The sequence below is a fragment of the Symphalangus syndactylus genome, chromosome 22, assembly GCF_028878055.3.
Source record: "Symphalangus syndactylus isolate Jambi chromosome 22, NHGRI_mSymSyn1-v2.1_pri, whole genome shotgun sequence".
Taxonomy (NCBI): Eukaryota; Metazoa; Chordata; class Mammalia; order Primates; family Hylobatidae; genus Symphalangus; species Symphalangus syndactylus.
Genome location: NC_072444.2, coordinates 74488563 through 74515138, shown reverse-complemented (window position 1 = coordinate 74515138; position 26576 = coordinate 74488563).

The following is a 26576-nucleotide window of genomic DNA, read 5'->3' as shown; positions in this document are numbered from 1 at the left end:
ATGCCTGGCTAATTTTTTGTATTTTAGTAGAGACAGGGTTTCACCATGTTGCCCAGGGTGGTCTCGAACTCCTGAGCTCAGGCAATCCACCCACCTCAGCCTCCTAAATTGCTAGGATTACAAGAGTGAGCCACTGTGCCTGACCTACTTTTCAAAACAATAAAAATAAACTAAGAATAAAAAAAATTTAGGAAGTGGTATGATCAGCACTTTGCAGGCAACCAAGACCAGAAAAGTTCAACACCCTAATATCCCAGAGCTGAGATTCTAGCCTAGGCTGCAAGACACCATTCTCACAACCCCTGTGGGCATTTGCCCTGTGTTATAAAGCTACCAATTTCTTCTCAATACTCTTCCTTTTTTTAATTTTTTGAGACAGGGTCTTGCTATGACACGCAGGCCGGAGTGCAGTGGTAGGATCATGGCTCACTGCAGCCTCAGTCTCCTGGGTACAAGAGATCCTCCTTCCTCAGCCTGCCGAGTAGCTAGGACTGCAGGCATTGGCCATGTAGCCAGGCATGGTGGCACACGCCTGTAGTCCCAGCTACAGGCTTTTTATTTTTTGTAGAATGGTTTCTCACTGTATTGCCCAGGCCAGTCTCAAGAATAGTCTCAACCTATCCTCCTGCCTTGGCCTCCCAAAGTGCCAGGATTACAGGCATGAGCCACCATGCCTGGCCCACTGTTTTTATAAAAAAATTTTTTTAGAGACAGAGTTTTGCTCTCTTGACTAGGCTAGGGCACAGTGGTGCAATCAGAGCTCTCACTGCAGCCTCAATCTCCTGGGCTCAAGCAATCTTCGTGCCCCAGCCTCCCCAAGTGCTGGGACTGTAGGCGTGTACCATCACGCCAGCAGCAGTGGAAAAGTTTTGAGGTGGATACAGAAAAAGCTTAGGTTTCCTGGAATTGGCTGTTACTAGAAATAGGGAAGTTAAAAACTCTGCTAATGAGGACTTTTAGAAGGAAATGAGGAACATGGTATAGAAAACCTAAATCATCTTGGAGGATGCCTAAATGGTCACAAACAGACTCTTGGTAACAATACAGACGTTAAAGGTGCTGCTGGTGAGGGCTCAGAACTTAATGAGGAATATCAGGCCAGGTAGGGTGGCTCATGGCTGTAATCCCAGCACTTTGGGAGGCTGAGGTGGGCGGATTGCTTGAGCTCAGGAATTTGAGACCAGCTTGGGCAACACGGCAAAACCCCGTCTCTACAAAATATATACATAAAAAATTAGCTGGGTGTGTTGGCAAGCGCCTGTAATCCCAGCACTCAGGAGCTGAGGCATAAGAATTGCTTGAACTTGGGAGGCAGAGGCTGCAGTGAGCCAAGATCGTGCCACTGCACCCCAGCCTCGGCAACAGAGCAAAGACTCTGTCTCAAAAAAAATTTTTTTTAATAAAAATAAAAAAAAAAGAAGGTAATAGGAATACATTCTTGGAAACTGGAGAAAGGGGGACCCTATGACATAGTCTCAGAAATCCTAGCGGGACTGTGTCTTTGAATTATATGCAAAGACAAACTCATAAATTATAAATTTGGATATTTAACTGAGAAGATTTCCAAGCAAAGTATTGAAAGTGAGGCTTGGTTTCTTCTTGCTGCTTATAGTAAATGTAAGAGGAAAGAGATAAATCAGCCAGGCACAGTGGCTCATGCCTATAATCCCAGCACTGTGGGAGGCTGAGCTGGGAGGAATTCAGGAGTTCAAGACCAGCCTGGGCAAAATAGTGAGACTCCTGTCTCTACAAAAAATACAAAAATTAGCCAGGCATGGTGGCACATGTCTGTGATCCTAGTTACTCAGGAGGCTGAGGCAAGAGGATCGCTTGAACCAGGGAGGTGGAGGTTGCAGTGAGCTATGATCATGCCACTGAACTCCAGCCTGGGCGAGACAGTGAGACCCTGTCTCTTAATAAATAAAATAAAAGGGGCTGGGAGCGGTGGCTCATGCCTGTAATCCCAGCACTTTGGGAGGCCAAGGCAGGCGGATCACGAGGTCAGGAGATCAAGACCATCCTGGCTAACACAGTGAAACCCCATCTCTACTAAAAATACAAAAAAATTAGCCGGGTGTGGTGGCGGGCAAATGTAGTCCCAGCTACTTGGGAGGCTGAGGCAGGAGAATGGCTTGAACCCAGGAGGTGGAGCTTGCAGTGAGCCGAGATCACACCACTGCACTCCAGCCTGGGCACAGAGTCTCACTCTGTCTCAAAAAAAAATAATAATGGCCGGGCGCGGTGGCTCACGCTTGTAATCCCAGCACTTTGGGAGGCCGAGGCGGGCGGATCACGAGGTCAGGAGATCGAGACCACGGTGAAACCCCGCCTCTACTAAAAATACAAAAAATTAGCCGGGCGTGGTGGCGAGCGCCTGTAGTCCCAGCTACTCGGAGAGGCTGAGGCAGGAGAATGGCGTGAACCCGGGAGGCAGCGCTTGCAGTGAGCCGAGATCGCGCCACTGCACTCCAGCCTGGGTGAAAAAGCGAGACTCCGTCTCAAAAAAAAAAAAAAAAAAAAAAAAAAAAAAAAAAAAAAAAAAAAAAAAAAAATAATAATTAAATTAAATTAAATTAAATTAAAGGGATAAAATGTTGTGACCAAATGAAATGCAAGCTTGGTTTAATATTTCAAAATAAATCAAGGTAATTCACCACATATATTAGTTTTCCTGGGGTGCCATAGAAAATTATCGCAAGAGCCGGGCGCGGTGGCTCACGCCTGTAATCCCAGCACTTTGGGAGGCCGAGGCGGGCGGATCACAAGGTCAGGAGATCAAGACCATCCTGGCTAACATGGTGAAACTCTGCCTCTACTAAACATACAAAAAATTAGCCGGGCGTGGTGGCAGGCGCCTGTAGTCCCAGCTACGCGGGAGGCTGAGGCAGGAGAATGGCATGAACCCCGGGGGACGGAGTCTGCAGTGAGCCGAGATTGCGCCACTGCACTCCAGCCTGGGTGAAAGAGCGAGACTCCTTCTCAAAAAAAAAAAGAAAAGAAAAGTATCGCAAGAGGCTGGGCGCAGTGGCTCACACCTATAATCCCAGCATTTTGGGAGGCCGAGGCAGGCAGATCACAAGTTCGAGACCAGCCTGGGCAACATGGCGAAACCGTCTCTACAAAAGATAATATAAAAATTATTTTTTAAAAAACATTACAAACTTGGTGGCTTGAAACAACAGAAACATATTGTCTCAGAGTGCTGAAGGCTAGAAGTCTGAAATCAAGTTGCTGGCAGGGCCACGCTATCTCTGAAACTCGTAGGAGAGGATTCCTTCTTGCTTCTTCCAGCTCCTGGTGTTTGTCTCCTAGGGGGTTCCTGGTTTGTGAACACATCACTTCAGTCTCTGCCTCTGTCATCACACAGCTGCCTTCTCCTTGTATGTCTGTCTTCACAGGGCATTTTCTTCTTCCTTTTCTTTTTTTTTTTTTTTTTGAGACGGAGTCTGGCTCTATTGCCCAGGCTGGAGTGCGGTGGTGCAATCTCAGCTCACTGCAAGCTCTGCCTCCCGGGTTCACGCCATTCTCCTGCCTAAGCCTCCCAAGTAGCTGGGACTACAGGCACCCGCAACCACGCCCAGCTAATTTTTTGTATTTTAAGTAGAGATGGGATTTCACCGTGTTAGCCAGGATGGTCTTGATCTCCTGACCTCGTGATCTGCCCGCCGCGGCCTCCCAAAGTGCTGGTATTACAGGCGTGAGCCACCGCACCCGGCCGACATTTTCTTATTTCCTTTTTTGTTTTTTCGAAACAAGGTCCCAATTTGTCACCCAGGCTGGAGTGCAGCGGCACGATCATGGCTCACTGCAACTTTCTGGACCTGCTGGGCTCAACGGACCCTCCTGTCCCAGCTTCCCATGTAGCTGGGACCACAGGTGCGCATCACCATGCCCAACCTATCTTTTTTTTTTTTTTTTTTGAGACGGAGTCTCGCTCTATCGCCCAGGCTGGAGTGCAGTGGCACGATCTCGGCTCACTGCAAGCTCCGCCTCCCGGGTTCACGCCATTCTCCTGCCTCAGCCGCTCCGAGTAGCTGGGACTACAGGCGCCCGCCACCACGCCCAGCTAATTTTTTGTATTTTTAGTAGAGACGGGGTTTCACCGTGGTCTCAATCTCCTGACCTAGTGATCCGCCCGCCTCGGCCTCCCAAAGTGCTGGGATTACAAGCGTGAGCCACCGCGCCCAGCTCTTTTTTTATTTTGATTTTATTTATTTATTTATTTGTTTGTTTGTTTTGAGATGGAGACCCACTCTGTCACCCAGGCTGGAGTGTTGTGGCGTGACCTCAGCTCACTGCAACCTCTGCCTTTCAAGGATTCAAGTGATTCTCCTGCCTCAGCCTCCCAAGGAGCTGGGACTACAGGCACGTGTTACCACGCCCGGCTAATTTTCCTATTTTTAGTAGAGACGGGGGTTTCTCCACGCTGGCCAGGCAGGCTAGTCTCAAACTCCTGACTTCAAGTGATCCGCTGGCCTTGGCCTCCCAAAGTGCTGGGATTACAGGTGTCAGCCACCATGCCTGGCCTGTTTTTTTATTTTCTGTAGAGACAGAGTGTCACTATATTGCCCAGCCTGGTCTTGAACTCCTGGGCTCAAATGATCCTCCTTGCCTTGGCCTCCCAAAGTGTTGGGATCACAGGCATAAGCCACCATGCCCAACCATTGAATGCTTTCAATATTTGAGTCGAAATACTGAATGTGGCCAGGCACGGTGGCTCACACCTGTAATCCCAGCACTTCAGGACGCCAAGGCAGGCAGATCACTTGAGGTCAGGAGTTTGAGACCAGTGTGGCCAACATGGTGAAACATCATCTCTATTAAAAATACAAAACACTGCACGCCGGGGGCGGTGGCTCGTGCCTGTAATCCCAGCACTTTGGGAGGCCGAGGCGGGCAGATCACGAGGTCAGGAGATCGAGATCATCCTGGCTAACATGGTGAAATCCTGTCTCTACTAAAAATACCAAAAAATGGCCGGGTGTGGTGGCTCACACCTGTAATCCCAGCACTTTGGGAGGCCGAGGTGGGCGGATCATGAGGTCAGGAGATTGAGACCATCCTGGCTAACATGGTGAAACCCCGTCACTACTAAAAATACAAAAAAGTTAGCCGGGCGTGTTGGTGGGTGCCTGTAGTCCCAGCTACTCGGGAGGCTGGGGCAGGAGAATGGCATGAACCTGGGAGGCAGAGCTGGCAGTGAGCTGAGATCGCACCACTGCACTCCAGCCTGGGCGACAGAGCGAGACCCCGTCTCGAAAAAAAACAAAAACAAACAAACAAAAAATTAGCCAGACGTGGTGGCAGGCACCTGTAGTCCCAGCTATTTGGGAGGCTGAGGTAGGAGAATTATGTGAACCCGGGAGGCAGAGCTTGCGGTGAGCCAAGATCATGCCACTGCACTCCAGCCTGGGCGACAGAGCAAGACTCTGTCTCAAAAAAAAAAAAAAAATTAGTCAGGTGTGGTGGCAGGCGCCTGTAATCTCAGCTATTGGGGAGGCTGAGGCAGGAGAATCGCTTGAACCTGGGAGGTGGAGGTTACAGTGAGCCAAGATCGCGCCACTGCACTCCAGCGTGGACCAGAGCAAGACTCCATCTCAAAAAAAAAAATAAATAAAAATAAAATTTAAAAAAAGGTAATGCTTAATGCTTGGGAACAAGGCCAGATGTACAGCGTCTTATCACCCACAGTCAGCACCCTATTGCCGGCCTAGTCCGCACACAGTTGTGGTGTTATGAAATACGTTGTTTTTCGTGCGGGGCTCCTGGCTCCTAACTCCATGGTCCTTGCAACACTGTTTCGTGATGATGTCGTCTGTGTTAGGCCTCGGGCAGCCTCTGACCTTCTCCTGGTCTCCTTTTGCCTGCCCCAAAGCAGGACTCTAACCTTCCCCCACCTTACGACTGTGGGTCTTAAGACCCTTCCCAGACCTCGCCCAGCCCTATTCCCTGGGGGAAGGAATGCTGACGTCATGAAGCCTCCATAAAAATCCAAGAGGACGGCCGGGCGCGGTGGCTCAAGCCTGTAATCCCAGCACTTTGGGAGGCCGAGGCGGCTGGATAATGAGGTCAGAAGATTGAGACCATCCTAGCCAACATGGTAAAACCTCATCTCTACTAAAAATACAAAAAAATTAGTTGGGCGTGGTGGCGGGCGCCTGTAGTCCCAGCTACTCGGGAGGCTGAGGCAGGAGAATGGCGTGAACCCGGGAGGCAGAGCTTGTAGTGAGCCAAGATGGCGCCACTGCACTCCAGCCTGGGCGACAGAGCGAGACTCCGTCTCAAAAAAAAAAAAAAATCCGGGCCGGGCGCGGTGGCTCACGCTTGTAATCCCAGCACTTTGGGAGGCCGAGGCGGGCGGATCACGAGGTCGGGAGATCGAGACCACGGTGAAACCCCGTCTCTACTAAAAATACAAAAAATTAGCCGGGCGTGGTGGCGGGCGCCTGTAGTCCCAGCTACTCGGAGAGGCTGAGGCAGGAGAATGGCGTGAACCCGAGAGGCGGAGCTTGCAGTGAGCCGAGATTGCGCCACTGCACTCCAGCCTGGGCGACAGAGCGAGACTCCGTCTCAAAAAAAAAAAAAAAAAAAAAATTCAAGAGGACTGGGTGGTGGAGCTTCTGGATGCACAACACAGAAGGTTCCTGGAAAGTGGCACGGGGAGGGGTATGGAAGCTCCACCCACCCCGCCCCAGATCTGGCCCTAGTCAGCTCTTCATCCATATTTTTTGCAATATCCTTTCTTTTTTTTTTTTTTTGAGACAGAGTCTCGCTCTGTTCTCCAGGCTGGAGTGCAGTGGTGCGATCTCGGCTCACTGCAACCTCCGCCTCCCAGGTTCAAGCAATTCGCCACTCCACCTGCCCCCTGCCCCAGGTAGCTGAGATTACAGGTGCATGCCACCACGGCTAATTTTTGTATTTTCAGTAGAGACGGGATTTCGCCATGTTGGCCAGGCTGGTCTCGCACTCCTGACCTCAAGTGATCAGACCACCTCAGCCTCCCAAAGTGCTGGGATTACAGGTGTGAGCCACCACGCCCGGCCCTTTTTTCTTTTTTTCTCTTTTTTTTTTTTTTGAGACAGGGTCTCACTCTCTTGCCCAGGCTGGAGTGCAGTGGCGGCATCGGCTCACTGCAACCTCCACTTCCCAGGCTCAAGCGATTCTCTTGCCTCAGCCTTCCAAGTAGCTGGGATTACAGGCGCCCGCCACCAAGTCCAGCTAATTTTTGTATTTTTAGTAGAGGCAGGGTTTCACCATGTTGCCCAGGCTGGTCTTGAACTCCCGACCTCAAGTGATCTGTCCGCCTCGGCTTCCAAAGTGCTGGGATTACAGGCATGAGCCACCGGGCCCAGCCCTTTTGCAATATCCTTTCTAATAAACCAGTAAATGTATGCATTTCCTGGAGTGCTGTGAGCCACTCCAGCAAGTTAATCGAACCCCAAAAGGGGGTCCTGGGAACCTCAACATGAAGCCAGTTAGTCAAAAGTTCGAGAAGCCCAGACTTGCGGTCAGGGTCTGGGGGGATAGGTAGTCTTGGGAACTGAGCCCCCAACCTGTGGTATCCAACTCCACGCAGACGGTGTCAGAGCTGAATGGAGGACACCCAGCTGTGCCTGCTGCTTGGTGTGTGGGAAACCCCCACACATTTGGGCACAGAAGCCTCCCTCTGTATTGACTGCTGTGGGGAAGTGAGAATGCAGGAAAAACATAGTTTTTCCTAAAACAACAGTGAAGCAAGAAAAAGAAAAGAATGCATACAGATAAAAAAGAAGATTAAATCATAACCAATATAATATACATAGAAAATTCCTAGAGGCCGGGCATGGTGGCTCATGCCTGTAATCCCAACACTTTGGGAGGCCGAGGTGGGTGGGTCACTTGAGGTCAGGAGTTCAAGACCAGTCTGGCCAACATGGTGAAAACCCATCTCTACTAAAAATACGAAAAAGTAGCCGGGCATGATGACAGGCACCTGTAATTGCAGCTATTTGGGAGGCTGAGGCAAGAGAATCGCTTGAGCGTGGGAGGTGAAAGTTGCAGTGAGCGAAGATTGCACTACTGCACTCCAGCCTGGCAACAGAGCAAGACTCTGTCTCAAAAAAAAAAAAAAAAAAAAAAAAAAAAAAACAGAAAAGAAAAGAAAATTGATTCATAACCAATATCAATATAATAATATACACAGAAAATTCCATCAAATCCAGAAAAGCTACTAATCATCTGATTTAGCCATATTATAAGATACAACATCAAATATAAAATTCGATTATATTTCCATATACTAGTGATGTACTATTGGAAAATAAACTTTAAAAAATACCAATATAAAAAGAATAAATAGGCCAGGCGTGGTGGCTCACGCCTGTAATCCCAGCACTTTAGGAGGCAGAGGGGGCAGATCACGAGGTCAGGAGATCAAGACCACCCTGGCTAACACGGTGAAACCTCATCTCCACTAAAAATACAAAAAATTAGCAGGGCGTGGTGGCAGGCGCCTGTAATACCAGCTACTCAGGAGGCTGAGGCAGGAGAATGGTGTGAATCCAGAAGGCAGAGCTTGCAGTGAGCCAAGATTGCGCCACTGCACTCCAGCCTGGGCGACAGAGCGAGACTCCGTCTCAAAATAAATAAATAAATAAATACATACATACATACACACATACCATAGCATTAAAAAACAGGAAATACAGATACTCCAGAGGCTGAGGCACAAGAATTGCTTGAACCCGGGAGGTGGAGGTTAAAGTGAGTCAAGATCATGCCACTGCACTCCAGCCTGGGTGACACAGCAAGATTCTGTCTCAAAAAAAAGGAATATTTAAGGATAAATTTTAAAAGATATTACAAGGCTGGGCGTGGTGACTCAGTCCTGCAATCCCAGCACTTTGGGAAGCAAGGCAGGAGGACAGCTTGAGGCCAGGAGTTCAAGACCAGTGTGGGCAACATAGCAAGACCCTGTCTCTACAAAAAATAAACAAAAATTAAATGGGCATGTTGGCTTGCACCTGTAGTTCCAGCTACTTGGCAGGCTGAGGTGGGAGGATCGCTTGAGCCTAGGAAGCAGAGGTTGCAGTGAACCAAGATCGCACCACTGCACTCCAGCCTGGGTGACAGAGCCATAAGCTGTCTCCAAAAAAAAAGTATATATATATATATATATATAAAATATATACACATATATAATAAAATAAAGAAAATTACAAAACATTGCTGAGAGAAACTAAAGATGACAGATATTTATATTGACATATTAGGATGTCAGCTCTTCCCAAATGAATTTATATCCTCAGTGCAGTTCTAGTCCTAATCCTAGCATGCTTTTTTCACAGATATTTATGAGCTGTAAATTTCATAAAATTGATATAGATAAGCAAATCATCTTGCATAACCAACACAATCTTAGAGAAGGCTGGGTGCAGTGGCTGACGCCTGTGATCCAGCACCTAGGAAGGTCGAAGTGGGAGGATCACTTGAGTGCAGGGGTTTGAGACAAGCCTGGACAACCATACTGAGACCGCATCTCTACCAAAAATTTAAAAATCAGCTGGGTGTGGTGGTGGACACCTGTAGTCCCAGCTGGGAGGCTGAGGCAGGACGACTGCTTAAGTCCAGGCCATCAAGGCTACTGTGAGGTCAGGAGATCGAGACCACGGTGAAACCCCGTCTCTACTAAAAATACAAAAAAAATTAGCCGGGCGTGGTGGCGGGCGCCTGTAGTCCCAGCTACTCGGAGAGGCTGAGGCAGGAGAATGTCGTGAACCCAGGAGGCGGAGCTTGCAGTGAGCCGAGATCGGACCACTGCACTCCAGCCTGGGCGACAGAGAGAGACTCCGTCTCAAAAAAAAAAAAAAGAAACCCGCCTGGGCAACATAGCCAGAGCCCATCTCAATAAAAAAAGAAACAATATGCTGAGTGAAAGTAGCCGGGCGCGGTGGCTCATGCCTGTAATCCCAGCACTTTGGGAGGCCGAGGCGGGCGGATCACGAGGTCAGGAGATCTAGACCACCCTGGTTAACACGGTGAAACCCTGTCTCTACTAAAAATACAAAAAAATTAGCCGGGTGTGGTGGCAGGCGCCTGTAGTCCCAGCCACTTGGGAGGCTGAGGCAGGAAAATGGTGTGAACCTGGGAGGCGGAGCTTGCGGTGAGCGGAGACCGCGCCACTGCACTCCAGCCTGGGAGACAGAGCGAGACTCTGTCACAAAAAAAAAAAAAAATGTAGCCAGACATAAAATAAATAGATGCTTCCATTTATATAAAGTTCTACAGTAGGCAAAACTTTATGGAATTTCAGAAAAATGAATGTTAATTTGTGGCGAAAGAAATCAGAATAATGCCAGCCTGGACAACATGGTGAAACCCCATCACTACTAAAATTGCTAAAAATTAGCCAGGCATGGTGACAGGCGTCTGTCATCCCAGATACTTGAGAGGCTGAGACAGGAGAATTGTTTGAACCCTGGACGCAGAGGTTGCAGTGGGCCAAGATCACACCACTGCACTCCAGCCTAGGTGATAGTGTGAAACTCCATCTCCAGAAAAAAAAAAAAAAAGGGGCTGGGCATGGTGGCTCACACCTGTAATCCCAGCACTTTGGGAGGCTGAGGCAGGCAGATCACCTGAGGTCGGGAATTTGAGACCAGCCTGACCAACATGGAGAAACCCCGTATCTACTAAAAATACAAAATTAACCAGACATGGTGATGCAGGCCTGTAATCCCAGCTACTCAGGAGGCTGAGGCAGGAGAATTGCTTGAAATGGGAGGCGGAGGTTGCAGTGAGCCGAGATGGTGCCATTTCACTCCAGCCTGGGCAATAAGAGCAATACTCTATCTCAAAAATATTAATAATAAATTTTTTTAAAATGCTGGGCATGGTGGCTCACATCTGTAATCCTAGCACTTTGGGAGGCCAAGGCGGGCAGATCACGAGGTCAGGAGTTTGAAACCAGCCTGGCCAACACAGTGAAACCCCTTCTCTACTAAAAATACAAAAAATTATCCAGGCGTGGTGGTGCGCACTTGTAATCCCAGCTACTTGGGAGGCTGAGGTAGGAGAATCGCTTGAATCAGGGAGGTGGAGGTTGCGGTGAGCCGAGATTGCGTCACTGCACTCCAGCCTGGCTACAGAGTGAGACTCCTTTTCAAAAAAAAAAAAAAATAAGGCTGGGCACAGTGGCTCACCCTTGTTATCCCTGCACTTTGGGAGGCCAAGGAGGGCAGATCATCTGAGGTCAGGAGTTCAAGAGTAGCATGGGCAACATGGTGAAACCTCGTCTCTACTAAACATACAAAAAATATGAGCTGGGCGTGGTGGTGCATGCCTGTAATCCCAGCTACTCGGGAGGCTGAGGCACGAGAATCGCTTGAACCCAGGAGGCAGAGGTTGCAGTGAGCCGAAATTACGTCACTGCACTCCAGCCTAGGTGACAGGGTAAGACCTTGACTCAAAAAAAAAGAAAGAAAGAAATCAGTATAGCGGTTGCCTATTGTGGAGGGGGGCGTGGGGGAATTTTGCCAGTGACAGAAATGTTCTGTCTCTTGGTAAGGGTCACACTGCTGTGTACAGCTGTCAAGATTCTTTAATTTGTAGCATATGAGATCTGTACATTCCAGCCCGGTGTGATGGGTCATGCCTGTAATCCCCACACTTTCAGAGGCCGAGGCAGGCAGATCGCTTGAGGTCAGGAGTTCGAGACCAGCCCGGGCAACACAGGGAGACCCTAAAAAGTAAAACAATCAGCAAGGCATGGTGGCACGCACCTGTGGTCCCAGCTAGTTGGGAGGCTGAGGAGAGAGGATCACTTGAGCTCAGGAGGCAGAGGTTGCAGTGAGCTGTGTAATTGCACCCCTGCACTCCAGCCTGGGTGACAGAGCAAGACCCTGTCTCAAAACAAAACAAAACAAAAATCTGTGCATTTCCCTTATGTAAATTACACTTTAATAAAAATCAGTAATACATTTCTAGCCAAAAATCTCCAATGTATTTGGAAATGTAAAATAATCCATAATAAAATTACAGACTATTTGAAATTGACAATGAAAGTTCTACTTATAAGAACTCAAGGGAAGCAGACAGACAGCAATGCCTGGAGGGAAACATATAATCTGAAATGCACATACGAGAAAACATGAAAGATTGAAAATTAATTAGCTCAGGGTCAATTTTAGATGTTAGTTAAAGAATCACAGAGTCAACCCCTTTATTACATTAAACAAAAAAAAAAGTACGCAAAAGACCTCTTTTAGCGAATTAGGAATATAAAGGAACTTCCTGAAGCAAATAAAAAGATATCTTGTAAAAAAAAAAAAAAAAAGAGGGAAAAGAGAAACCCTAGAACAACCATTATATCAAAAGCTTAAACTTCACAATTATCCCCTTTAAAATCAGGGGGGAAAAAGTATGCCTGTTATAATGAAAACTATTAAACTCTGTATTTAAGGGTCTAGCTAAAGCAAGAAGACAAACACAAACAGTGTAATAAAGACTGCGAAGGGGCCAGGCGCAGTGGCTCACGCCTGTAATCCTAACACTTCCGGAAGCCGAGGCAGGCAGATTGCCTGAGGTCAGGAGTTTGAGAACAGCCTGGGCAACATGGTGAAACCCCATCTCTACTAAAAAATACAAAAAATTGGCAGGCGTTGTGGCGCATACCTGTAGCCCCAGCTACACGGAGACTGAGGCATGAGAACTGCTTGAACCCGGGAGGCTGAGGTCGCAGTGACCCGAGACTGCACCTCTGCACTCCAGCCTGGGCGACAGGGCAAGACTCTGTCTCAAAAAAATAAAAAATACTGGGAAGGAAGAAATACAATGATTGCTAATCTCAAATAACAGGATCGACCCCAACTCCATCAAATATATAAACTAATTATTAGAACTAACGAGAATTCAGCAGGATTTTTGGATTCAAGAGCAAAATACTGGCAGGGTATGGTGGCTCATGCCTATAATTTCAGCACTTTGGGAGGCCGAGGCAGAAGGACCACTCGAGGTTGGGAGTTTAAGATCAGGAGTTTGCGACCACCCTGGGCAACACAGCAAGATCTTGTCTCTATTTTTTTTCTTTTTTCCGAGACAAGATCTGTCCTGTCACCCAGGCTGGAGTGCACTGGCACAATCCCAGCTCACTGAGGCCTCAACTTTTCAGAGCTCAGGTGATCCTCCAACCTCAGCCTCCCCAGTAGCTGGAACCATAGGCACAGGTCACCACAACTGTTTTTTAAAAATTATTTGTACATACAAAGTCTTGCTATGTTGTCCTGACTGGTCTCCTGGGCTCAAGCAATCCTCTCATCTCAGCCTACCAAAGTGCTGGGATTACAGGCATGAGCCACTATGCCCAGCCTTATTTATTTTTTATTTTTTAAGATGCAGTCTCGCCCTGTTGCCCAGGCTGGAGTGCAGTGGCATGATCTCGGCTCACTGCAACCTCCACCTCCTAGGTTCAAGCGATTCTCCTGCCTCAGCCTCCCAAGTAGCTGGGACTACAGGCACGTGCCACCATGCCCAGCTAATTTTCTTTTTTTTAAATTTTAGTAGAGATGGGGTTTCACCATGTTGGCCAGGATGGTCTCGATCTCCTGACCACATGATCCACCCATGCTGACCTCCCAAAGTGCTGGGAGAAAATTATAAAACTTTATTAAAAGACTTAAAAGAAGATGTAAAGAGATGAAGACCTAGAACTATTCACAGATAGCAAAGATTCAATATATCTAAAATGACAATTGACCCAAATTGATGTATAAAATTAATGTAATTTCAATTTTTTTTGAAATCTCATCAGGAAATTACCAAGCGAATTCTAAATCCAAATGAAAGAGTATAGAATCAAGATTAGCCAAAGCAATTTTGAAGAAGAAAGATAAGGAGAATTTTCACTACCAGATATCAGAAATTATTATGCTATAATATTTAAAACAGGCAGAATTAGATATGTAAGAACAGATAAATAAGAACATATAGATTTATTTTTAAAAAGAATAGAATACAGAGTCCAGAAACGGAACCATGTATTTCCTGCACTTGGTAGATAACAGAGATTGGTACTTCCATATCACTGGGAAACACCATTTATGGAACAAATAGTGTTCTACAATTGGCTATTTTAAGAGAAAATAAAAATTAGACCCATCTTGCACACCAAAAATACAAACAAAAGATTTGAATTGAATCATATATCTACATATGAAAAGCTAGACTACAAAACTTTTTTTTTCTTTTTTTTTTTTTTGAGACGGAGTTTCGCTCTTATTGCCCAGGCTGGAGTGCAATGGCACGATCTCGGCTCACTGCAACCTCCACCTCCCCGGGTCAAGTGACTCTCCTGCCTCAGCTTCCCAAGTAGCTGAGATTACAGGCATGCGCCACCACGCCTGGCTAATTTTCGTAATTTCTTTCTTTTTTCTTATAGATGGGGTTTCTCCATGTTGGTCAGGCTGGTTTCGAACTCCCGACCTCACGTTATCCACCCACCTCGGCCTTCGGCCTCCCAAAGTGCTGGGATTACAGGCGTGAGCCACCGTGCCTGGCCTACACTACAAAACTTTTAGAGGAAAATAGCTTTATGAGTGGGAAAGGGTTTTTTTTTCTCTTTTCTTGCTTTTTTTTTTTTTGAATTTTTAAAATTCTATTTTTCCCTCTTTCTGTTCTTTTAATGGTTATTCTAGGACACTATATTTTTACAGGTTCCTTTAGGGACTACTGCATGCATACTTTATTTGTCAAACTCTAAAACTAGGCCAGGCGTGGTGCCTGTAATCTCAGTACTTTGGGAGGCTGAGGAGGGTGGGTCACTTGAGGTCAGGAGTTCAAGACCAGCCTGGCCAACATAGTGAAACCCCATCTCTACTAATAATACAGAAGTCAGCCAGACATAGTGGTGTATGTCTGTACTCCCAGCTACTCAGGAGGCTGTGGCAGGAGAATCGCTTGAACCTGGAGGGCGGAGGTTGCAGTGACCCGAGATTGCGCCATCGCATTCCAGCCTGGGTAACATGGGGAGGCTCCTTCTCAAAAAATAAAAAAAGAAAACTCTAAAATAACCAGTACTCTTGGCCAGGTACAGTGGCTCATGCTTGTAATCCCAGCACTTTGGAAGGCCAAGGCAGGAGGAAGACTTGAGCCCAGGAATTCAAGACCAGCCTGGGCAACATAGCAAGATGCTGTCTCTGAAGGAAATTAGCCAGGCATGGTGGATGCATCTCCAGCTACTCAAGAAACTGAGGTGGGAGGATCACTGGAGCCCAAGTGGTTGGGGCTGCAGCAGGCTGTGATCACGCCATTCACTCCAGCCTGGGTGACATCCAGATCTTCTCTTAAAAAAAAAAAAAAAAGAAAGAAAAACAAAAAAGAAAATAAATAAAATTGATCAGCCAGGTGCAGTGGCTTACATGAGGCTGAGGCAGGAGGATCACTTGAGGCCAGGGGTTTGAGACCAGCCTGGCCAACATGGCAAAAACCCTTCTCTACTAAAAATACAAAAATTAGCCGGGTGTGGTGGCAGGTGCCTGTACTCCCAGCTACTCGGGAGGCTGAGGCAGGAGAATCGCTTGAACCCAGGAGGCGGAGGTTACAGTGAGCTGAGATCGCACTACTGCACTCCAGCCTGGGCAACAAGAGCGAGACTCCGTCTCAAAAAAAATAAAAATGAGGTTGAAGGCTAGGTGCCATGGCTTACACCCGCAGTCCTAGCACTTTGGGAGGCCGAGATGGAAGGATTGCTGGAGCCCAGGAGTTAGAGGCTGCAGTGAGCCATGTTCTCACCACTTCATTCCAGCCTGGGTGATAGAGGCAAGAGCCTGTCTCAAAAGCAAAAACCAAAAACTAAAAACAAGGATGGGCCAGGCGCAGTGGCTCACGCCTGTAATCCTAGCACTTGGAGGCTGACGCAGGCAGATCACCTGAGGTCAGGAGTTCAAGACCAGCCTGGCCAACGTGGTGAAGTCCCGTCTCTACTAAAAATACAAAAATTAGCCAGGTGTGTAATCTGAGTTACTCGGGAGGCTGAGGCAGGAGAATCACTTGAACCCAGGAGTTGGAGGTTGCAGTGAGTGGAGATCGCGCCACTGCACTCTAGCCTGGATGACAGAGTGAGAAAAAAAATAAAAAATAGGCCGGGCCCAGTGGCTCACGCCTGTAATCCCAGCACTTTGGGAGGCCAAGACGGGCAGATCACGAGATCAGGAGATTGAGACCATCCTGGCTAACACGGTGAAACCCCGTCTCTACTAAAAATACAAAAAAATTAGCCGGGTGTGGTGGTGGGCACCTGTAGTCCCAGCTACTTGGGAGGCTGAGGCAGAAGAATAGTGTGAACCCGGGAGGCGGAGCTTGCAGCGAGCCGAGACTGCGCCACTGCACTCCAGCCTGCGTGACAGAGAGAGACTCCGTCTCAAAAAAATAAAAAATAAAATAAAATAAATAATGTAAATAAATAAATTAATTAATAAAAGCAAAGATGGAGCCCTATTTGGCTGATGGGCTATAGTTTGCCACCCTGTGTCCTGGGCTATAAAAATTACTCTATCTTCTCTCATCTCCACTTACATGATACTTTTGTCATGCACTGTAATTCTATCCTTTTTTTTTTTTGGGAGATGGAGTCTCGCTCTGTCGCCCAGGCTGCAGTGCAGTGGACTGATCTTGGCTCACTGCAACCTCTGCCTCCTGAGTTCAAACAATTCTTGTGTTTCAGGCTCCCAAGTAGCTGGGGCTACAGGCATGCACCACCGCATCCGGCTGATTTTTGTATTTTTTAGTAGAGACGGGGTTTCACCATATTGGCCAGGCTGGTCTTGAACTCCTGACATAAAGTGATCCGCCCTCCTCAGCCTCCCAAAGCGCTGGGATTACAGGCGTGAGCCACTGCGCCCGGCCCTGTAATTCTATCCTTAATAAAACCCTTGAGATTATTATTACTAATACACGCAATCAGTGCTTTTCAGATTTATCCATCTTGTGTGTTGAACATTTCTTTTCTCATTCCAGGCCTTCTACCTGGAATTGCTCTCTTTCTACCTGAAGCACATTTATTTATTTATTTATTATGTATTTATTTTTTAAGACACCGTTTGCCTCTTATTGCCCAGGCTGGAGTGCAGTGGTGCGATCTCGGCTCACTGGAACCTCCGCCTCCCAGATGCAAGCGATTCTCCTGCCTCAGCCTCTGGAGTAGCTGGGACCGCAGGTGCCTGCCACCACGCCCGGCTAATTTTCGTATTTTTAGTAGAGACAGGGTTTTACCGTATTGGTCAGGCTGGTCTTGAACTCCTGACCTTAGGTGATCCACCTGCCTCGGCCTCCCAGAGTGCTGGGATTACAGGTGTGAGGCACCACGCCCGGCCTAATTTTTGTATTTTTAGTAGAGGTGGGGGTTCACCATGTTGGCCAGGCTGGTCTCGAACTCCTGACCTCAAATAATTCATCCACCTTGGCCTCCCAAAGTGCTGGGATTACAGGCATGAGCCACCGCACCTGGCCTTGATAATTTTAAATATTAATAATTTGGCCATTTAGTATGACCAAACCATATGATGAAAGACACCATGAACAAAGATGCAAAGATAAGCCACACCTGGGAAAAAATATTTTTAACATATATAAAGTTTAAAGACTAGAAGCCCGAACTTATAAAGAGCTCATACAGGCCGGGTGCAGTGGCTCACACCTGTAATCCCAGCACCTTGGGAGGCTAAGGCGGGCGGATCACGAGGCCAGGAGATGGAGACCATCCTGGCTAACACGGCGAAACCCCGTCTCTACTAAAAATACAAAAAATTAGCCGGGCGTGGTGGCAGGCGCCTGTAGTCCCAGCTGCTGGGGAGGCTGAGGCAGGAGAATGGCGTGAATCCGGGAGGCAGAGCTTGCAGTGAGCCGATATGGTGCCACTGCACTCCAGCCTGGGTGACAGAGTGAGACCCGATCTCAATAAATAAGTAAATAAAATAAAAGAAGATTATCTTCCCACTGTAGAAGGTAAAAATGCCAGATATGAGCCAAATGCAGTGGCTCACACCTGTAATCCCAGCACTTTGGGAGGCCAAAGGGGGCGGATCACCTGAGGTCGGGAGTTCAAGACCAGCCTGACCAACATGGAGAAATCCTGTCTCTACTAAACAATACAAAATTAGCCATTCATGGTGGCACAGGCCTGTAATCTCAGCTACTTAGGAGGCCGAGGGAGGACAATCGCTTGAACTGGGGAGGTGGAGGTTTCGGTGAGCTGAGATCCTGCCATTTCACTGCAGCCTGGGCAACAAGAACAAAACTCCATCTCAAAAAAAAAAAAAAAAAAATTAGCCAGGCGTGGTGGCGTGTGCCTGTAGTCCCAGCTATTTGGGTGGTTGAGGCGGGAGGATCCCTTGAACCCAGGAGCTCGAGGCTGCAGTGAGCCATGATCACATAATTGAGCCTGGGCGACAGAGCAAGACTTGGTCTCAAAAACAAGAAAAGGAAAATAAAAAGAAAATCTTAGTACTTTGGGAGGCCAAGGTGGGAAGATCGCTTGAGCTCAGGAGTTCAAGATGAGCCTGGGCAACATAGCAAGACCTCCTCTCTATTTTATTAAAAAAAAAATTATAGGCCAGGCGCAGTGGCTCACACCTGTAATCCCAGCACTTTGGGAGGCCCAGACGGGCGGATCATGAGGTCAGGAGATTGAGATCATCCTGGCTAACAAGGTGAAACCCCATCTCTATTAAAAATACAAAAAAAGGCCGGGCGCGGTGGCTCACGCTTGTAATCCCAGCACTTTGGGAGGCCGAGGCGGGTGGATCACGAGGTCAGGAGATCGAGACCACAGTGAAACCCCGTCTCTACTAAAAATACAAAAAAAAAAAAAAAAAAAAAAAAAATTAGCCGGGCGTGGTGGCGGGCGCCTGTAGTCCCAGCTACTCGGAGAGGCTGAGGCAGGAGAATGGCGTGAACCCAGGAGGCGGAGCTTGCAGTGAGCCGAGATCGGGCCACTGCACTCCAGCCTGGGTGATAGAGCAAGACTCCGTCTCAAAAAAAAAAAAAAAAAAAAAGTACAAAAAAATTAGCCGGGCGTGGTGGCGGGCGCCTGTAGTCCCAGCTACTCGGGAGGCTGAGGCAGGAGGATCGTGTGAACCTGGGAGGTGGAGGTTGCAGTGGGCCAAGATCGTGCCACTGCACTCCAGCCTGGGCGACACAGTGAGACTCCGTCTCAAAAAAAAAAAAAATTATAAAGTGGCTGGGTGTGGTGGCTCACACCTGTAATCCCAGCACTTTGGGACACTGAGGCAAGCAGATCATTTAAGTTCAGGATCATTTGAGGACAGCCTGGCCAACATGATGAAACTGCATTTATACCAACAATACAAAAATTAGCCAGCTGGGCACAGCAGCTCACGCCTGTAATCCCAGCACTTTGGGAGGCCAAGGCAGGCGGATCATGAGGTCAGGAGATTGAGACCATCCTGGCTAACACGGTGAAACCCTATCTCTACTAAAAATACAAAAAATTAGCCGGGCGTGGTGGCGGGCGCCTGTAGTCCCAGCTACTTGGGAGGCTGAGGCAGGAGAATAGCATGAACCCGGGAGGCAGAGCTTGCAGTGAGCTGAGATTGCACCACAGCACTCTAGCCTGGGCGATGGGCGAGACTCGGTCTCAAAAAAAAAAAAAAAAAAATTAGCCAGGCATGGTGGCTGTAATCCCAGCTACTTGGGAGCCTGAGGTGGGAGGATCACTTGACCCCAGGAGGCAGAGGTTGCAGTGAGCCGAGATTGTGCCACTCCACTCCAGCCTGGGCGACAGAGCGAGACCTTGTCTCAAGATAAAATAAAGTACAATGAAAATAAAATGCCAGCTATTCATTCCCCAGTGTGCCACCCAGGCTTAAATGGGGAGCCGGGGCCCTGAAGCACAGTGGGCTCCAAGTGGCTCATGCCTGTAATCCCATCACTTTGGGAGGCCGAGGCAGGCAGATCACCTGAGGTCAGGAGTTTGAGACCAGCCTGGCCAACATGGCAAAACCTCATCTCTACTAAAAATCCAAAATCCAAAAATTAGCCAGGTGTGGTGGTGGCCTGTAATCCCAGTTACTTGGGAGGCTGAGGTACAAGAATCACTTGAACCTGGGAGGCAGAGGTTGCAGTGAGCCGAGACTGCACCACTGCACTCCAGCCTGGGTGACAGAGCAAGACATCGTCTCAAAAAAAAAAAAAAAAAAAAAAAAAGAAAGAAAAAAGGGGAATGGAGGCTGGGGCTCACCTAGCATGGAGTCTGCCCCCCACGTCATCTGCATCTGAGCCGTCACATCCGGCAGTCAGCAGTGGGATGGTGTAATCTCCGCCCATCAGCTGTGGCCTGATTAGTACATTTCTGTCTGCATAGCTTTGAGCCTGGTTTTCTAGCCCTCCTGGAGATTTTAGATCCTTTTAATAATTTCATTTTCTGCTTGAATCAGACATCTACTTACATCAGAGAAATGCAAATTCAAACAACACAATACCCTTTCACACACAGCAGATAAGAAGAAACAGCAGTATTCCCACACTGCTGGAGGGAGTGTAAATTGGTATAGATACTTTGGAGAACAACTTGTTAATGTCTAATAAATTGGAATGCAGATATCCTGTGACCCGGAAATCCCACTTTTAGTCATATTCTCTAAACTATAGCTTATAGGACAAGCATAAGAGTCTTCACTGTAATACTATTTATAACACTGAATAAAAAAACAAAACAACCTACTTTTATACCAATGTGAATAAGAAATTGTGATATATTCATGCAATGTATGAACTAGAACAGCATGTACCAAAATGGATAGATCTTGAAAACATCATCGTGGGTGAAGAAAACTGCAGAAGGGTCTGTGGAGTGCAGCATGTCCATTTAAAGACGTAAATGAACCAAAGGGGACAAATAAAACTGAGGAAATCTGGCCAGGCACAGTGGCTCACATACCTGTAATCCCAGCACTTTGGGAGGCTGAGGCAGGCAGATCACCTGAAGTCAGGAGTTCAAGACCAGCCTGGCCCATGAGGCAAAACCCCATCTCTACTAAAAATACAAAATTAGCTGGGTGTGCTGGCGTGCACCTGTAATCCCAGCTACTTGGGAGGCTGAGGCAGGAGAATCACTTCTACCCAGGAAGTGGAGGATGCAGTGAGTCAAGATCGTGCCACTGCACACTCTAGCCTGGGCGAGACAGAGTGAGAATCCGTCCAAAAAAAAAAAAAAAAGAAGAAGAAGAAATATGAATAAGGTTGGTGGATTTTATTTGCATCAACATTCTGGTTGTGATATTATTGTGTACTTTTGCATCATTGGGGGATACTGGGCAAAGGGTATTATTTCTAATTTTTGTTTTGTTTTTTGAGATGGAGTTTCACTCTTGTTGCCCAGGCTGAAGTGCAGTGGCAAGATCTCAGCTCACTGCAACTTCCACCTCCTGGGTTCAAGTGATTCTCCTGCCTCAGCCTCCCAAGTAGCTGGGATTATAGGCACCCACCACCACTCCCGGCTAATTTTTGTATTTTTAGTAGAGACGGGGTTTCACCATGTTGGCCAGGCTGGTCTCGAACTCCTGACCTCAAGTGATCTGCCTGCTCAGCCTCCCAAAGTGCTGGGATTACAGGTGTTAGCCACCGCACCCAGCCTATTTCTTATAATGGCATATGGGTATACTGTAATTCAATAAAAATACCAAACAATGAATACATTACTTACAGGTACATGATGGCTTCCTCTGAGGAACAGAGAAGAAAATAGATTTTAGGAGAGGACTTGAGCCCAGGAGTTTGAGGGCAGCCTGGGCAACACAGTGAGACCCTGGTCTCTACAAAAAATAAAAAGAAAATTAGCTGGGCATGGTGGTGCATGCCTGTAGCCCCAGCTACTGGGGAGGCCGAAACAGGAGGGTTGCTTGAACCCAGGAGGTCAATGCTGCTATGAGCTGTGATTTCACCACTGCACTCCAGCCTGGCTGAAAGAGCAAGACTCTCTCTCAAAACAAAAAAAAAAGGCCAGGCAGCCAGGCGCAGTGGGTCACGCCTGTAATCCCAGCACTTTGGGAGGCCGAGGCAGGCAGATCACAGGGTCAGGAGATTGAGACTATCCTGGCTAGCACAGTGAAACCCCGTCTCTACTAAAATACAAAAAATTAGCCAGGCATGGTGGCAGGTGCCTGCAGTCCCAGCTACTCGGGAGGCTGAGGCAGGAGAATGGCGTGAACCTGGGAGGCGGAGCTTGCAGTGAGCCGAGATCGCGCCACTGCACTCCAGCCTGGGCGACAGAGTGAGACTCCGACTCAAAAAAATATATATATATAGAAAAAAATTTGCCAAGTATGGTGGCTCACACCTGTAGCCACAAGTACTCAGGAGGCTGATTTCAGAAGATCTCTTGAGCCTGGGAGGTGGCGGTTGCAGTGAGCCGAGATCACACCACTGTACTTCAGCCTGGGCGACAGAGGTTGAGACTCCGTCTCAAAAAAAAAAAAAAAAAAAAAAGAAAAGAATAGGGAAACAGGGCGCATCTGATTCCTGTCCATGCCTCAGTCCTCTACATTTGAAGAAGCCACATATCATAGGGTAGAAAGTCAAATAAGTCTTTGAACAGGGCGTGGTGCTCACCTGTAATCCCAGCCATGGGAGCCTGAGGTAGGAGAATTATTTGAGGCCAGAAGTTCAAGACCAGCTGGGGCAACACAGCAAGACACCACCCACCCCCACCATCTCCACAAAACAACAATAATAATAAGAGCCTTTGGGCCGGGCGCAGTGGCTCACACCTGCAATCCCAGCACTTTGGGAGGCCAAGGCTGGCGGATCACCTGAGGTCAGGAGTTTGAGGCCAGCCTGGCTAACACGGCGAAACCCGTTTCTAATAAAAATACAAAAATTAGTCAGGCGTGGTGGTGGGTGCCTGTAGTCCTCACTCCTCAGGAGGCTGAGACAGGAGAATCGCTTGAACTCAGGAGGTGGAGATTGCAGGGAGCCAAGATTGCACTACTACACTCCAGCTTGGGTGACAGAGCACGATTCTGTCTCAAAAAAAAAAAAAGAAAAAAAAGAGCCTTTGGCTGAAGGCAGTAGGCCCCAGGGAAAACCAGGAGGAAGCCAGCATGGTCAAACGAGACAGGGAAGTGCAGATGATTTGGGCCCACACTGGATTTTTTTTTTTTTTTTTTTTTTTTTTTTGCTCATTTTCTTTTGTTTTGTTTTGTTGAGAAAGAGTCTTGCTCTGTCGCCCAGGCTGGAATGCAGTGGTGTGATCTTGGCTCACTGCAACCTCCACCTTCCAGGTTGAAGCAATTCTCCTGCATCAGCCTCCCAAGTAGCTGGAATTACAGGCATGTACCACCACGGCCAGATAAGTTTTGTATTTTTAGTAGATGGGGTTTCGCCATATTGGCCAGGCTGGTCTGGAACTCCTGACCTCAGGTGATCTGCCCACTTCGGCCTCCCACAGTGTTGAGATTACAGGCGTGAGCCACCATGCCTGGCCCACACTGGGCCCTTTGAATCCATGGATGCCTCTTTGCTTCTCCAAGTGCCCTGCGAGCTTGGACACAGACTGGTTTATGTAGAACATCCTGGAGAATTTACTGAGATACTGAGAAACTTGCTGGAGAGAAAGCTGCTTTTTGGGCTTCCTACTATGTAAGGAATTTAAAAAAGAAAGTAAGTAAAAAAGCAAGCCTAGTTCACACGCTGAAAAGGGCGGGCTAAGATCGCCATCTGTAGGTGAATCGTTTCTTCTGCCAACTCAAATTCTGTCCACAGTTCCTGACGCCTAAACGGGTCCAAGCTACCTAGCTCCCCCTCTAGCCTGCACGCTCCACCCAGGACAAGACAGAGGCTCTGGCGAGTCCAGTATCTTTTTCTTTTCTTTTTTTTTTTTTTTTTTTTTTATGAGATGGAGTCTCGCTCTGTCACCCAGGCTAGAGTGCAGTGGCGCAATCTCAACTCACTGCAAGCTCCGCCTCCCGGGTTCACGCCATTCTTCTGCCTCAGCCTCCCGAGTAGCTGGGACCACAGGCGCCCGCCACCACGCCCGGCTAATTTTTTATATTTTTTAGTAGAGATGGGGTTTCACCATGTTAGCCAGGATGGTCTTGATCTCCTGACCTCGTGATCCGCCCGCCTCTGCCTCCCAAAATGCAGGGATTACAGGTGTGAGCCACCGCGCCTGGCCCAGTATCTTTTTCAAGGTTACCCAGCGAGTGGCCAGGTGCGGTGGCTCACACCTGTAATTCCAGCACTTTGGGAGGCCGAGGTGGGCGGATCACCTGAGGTCAGGAGTTCGAGGTCAGCTGGCCAACATGGTGAAACCCCAACTCCACTAAAAATTAAAAACAATTTAAAAATTAGACTGGCATAGTGGTGCATGCCTGTAGTCTCAGCTACTGGGGAGGCTGAGGCAGAAGAATCATTTGAACCCGGGAGGCGGAGGTTGCAGTGAGCAGAGATTGTGCCACTGCACTCCAGCCTGGGCAACACAGTGAGACTCTGTCTCAAAAAAAAAAAAAAAAAAAGGCTACCCACAAGTTAGCAAGAGAACTACAACCAAAAAGTCATGACTTTCAATTTTGTTTTCTTTAAAAAAATTGTACCGTCCTGGCTAACACGGTGAAACCCCGTCTCTACTAAAAAATACAAAAAAATTAGCCTGGCGAGGTGGCGGGCGCCTGTAGTCCCAACTACGCGGGAGGCTGAGGCAGGAGAATGGCGTGAACCCTGGGGGACGGAGCCTGCAGTGAACCGAGATCGCGCCACTGCACTCCAGCCTGGGTGAAAGAGCGAGACTCCTTCTCAAAAAAAAAAAAAAAAAAAATTGTAAAAAAGCCTGGTGCGGTGGCTCACACCTGTAATTCCAGCTACTCAGGAGGCTGAGGCAGGAGAACTGCTTGAACCTGGGGGGCGGAGGTTGCAGTGAGCCAAGATCACACCACTGCACTACAGCCTGGGTGACAGAGTGAGGCTCCGTCTCAAAAAAAAAAAAAAAAAGGTAAAAAAAAAATGCTTAATATTATGGTAAAGTATACATAACATAAAATGTACCATCTTAATCACGTTAAAGCATATGGTATATTGGCATAAAGCATGTTCACACTGATGCAGCCATCACCACCACTATCTCCCAAATTATTTTCCTTTTTTAAATGTTAAACTTTTAAATGGTATATTTTTAGTTTTTTTTTCACCCTACCCTCTGTATTTTTAATTTAACTTTTTTTTTTTTGAGACAGTGTATCTCTCTGTCACGCAGGCTAGAGTGCAGTGGTGTGATCTCGACTCACTGCAATCTCTACCCCCACCCCGGGTTCAAGCGATTCTCCTACTTCAGCCTCCCAAGAAGCTGGGACTACAGGAGCACGCCCCGACAAACAACTAATTTTTTGGTATTTTTTGTAAAGATGGGGTTTCACCATGTTGTCTAGGCTGGTGTTGAACTCCTGCCTTCAAGAGATCTGCCCACCTCAGCCTCCCAAAGTGTTGGGATTACACGCGTGAGCCACTGCGCCTGGCCAATTTAACTTTTCTTGAGACAAGATCTCACTGTTACCCAGGCTGGAGTGCAGTGGCTCGATCCCAGCTCACTGCAGCCTCACCCTTCCAGGCTCAAGCTATCCTCCTGCCTCAGCCTCCTGAGCAGCTGGGACTAGAGGCGTGCACTACCACACCCAGCTAATTTTTAATTTTTTATTTATTTTTATTTTTTCCCCTCATCTGAACATCTCTAATGCAATAATTTTTTAATTTTTTGTAATGTCGAGGCTGATCTCAAACTCCTGGACAGAAAGAATCCTTCTACCATGGCCTCCCAAAGTGCTGGGATTACAGACTTGAGCCACTGCACCTAGACAATACTTTTTTATTTTTAATTTTTGTGGGTACCTAGCACACATAAACTCCAGAACTTTCTAATTTTCCAAACTGAAACTCTACACCCATTAAACAGTAACTCCCCATTCCCAGCCCCTGACACCCACCATTCTACTTTCTCCTTGAGTTTGACTCTAGATGCCCCATGTGAGTGAATGTACATGGTATGTGTCCTTTTTGTGACTGGCTTATTTCACTTAGCTTAATGTCCTCAAGGTTCATTCATGTGGTAGCAGGTGTCAATTTCCTTCCTTCCTTCTTCTTTTTTTTTTTTTTTTGAGATGGAGTCTCGCTCTGTTGCCAGGCTGGAGTGCAGTGGCGCAATCTTGGGTCACTGCAAACTCCGCCTCCCTGATTCAAGCGATTCTCCTGGCTCAGCCTCCTGAGTAGTTGGGATTAGAGGCATGCGTCACCACGCCCAGCTAATTTTTGTATTGTTATTAGAGACGGGGTTTCACCGTGTTGGCCAGGATGGTCTCGATCTCCTGACCTCATGATCCGCCCACCTTGGCCTCCCAAAGTGCTGGGATTACAGGCGTGAGCCACCGCGCCCCGCAATTTCCTTCCTTCTTAAGGCTGTATAGTATTCTGTTATATGGACAGACCACATTTGGTTTATCCATTCACCTGTCAGTGAACACTTGGCTTGCTTCCACCTTTTGGCTATTGTGAATAGTGCTGCTGTGAACATGTCTGTACAGTATCCGTTCACATCTGAATAA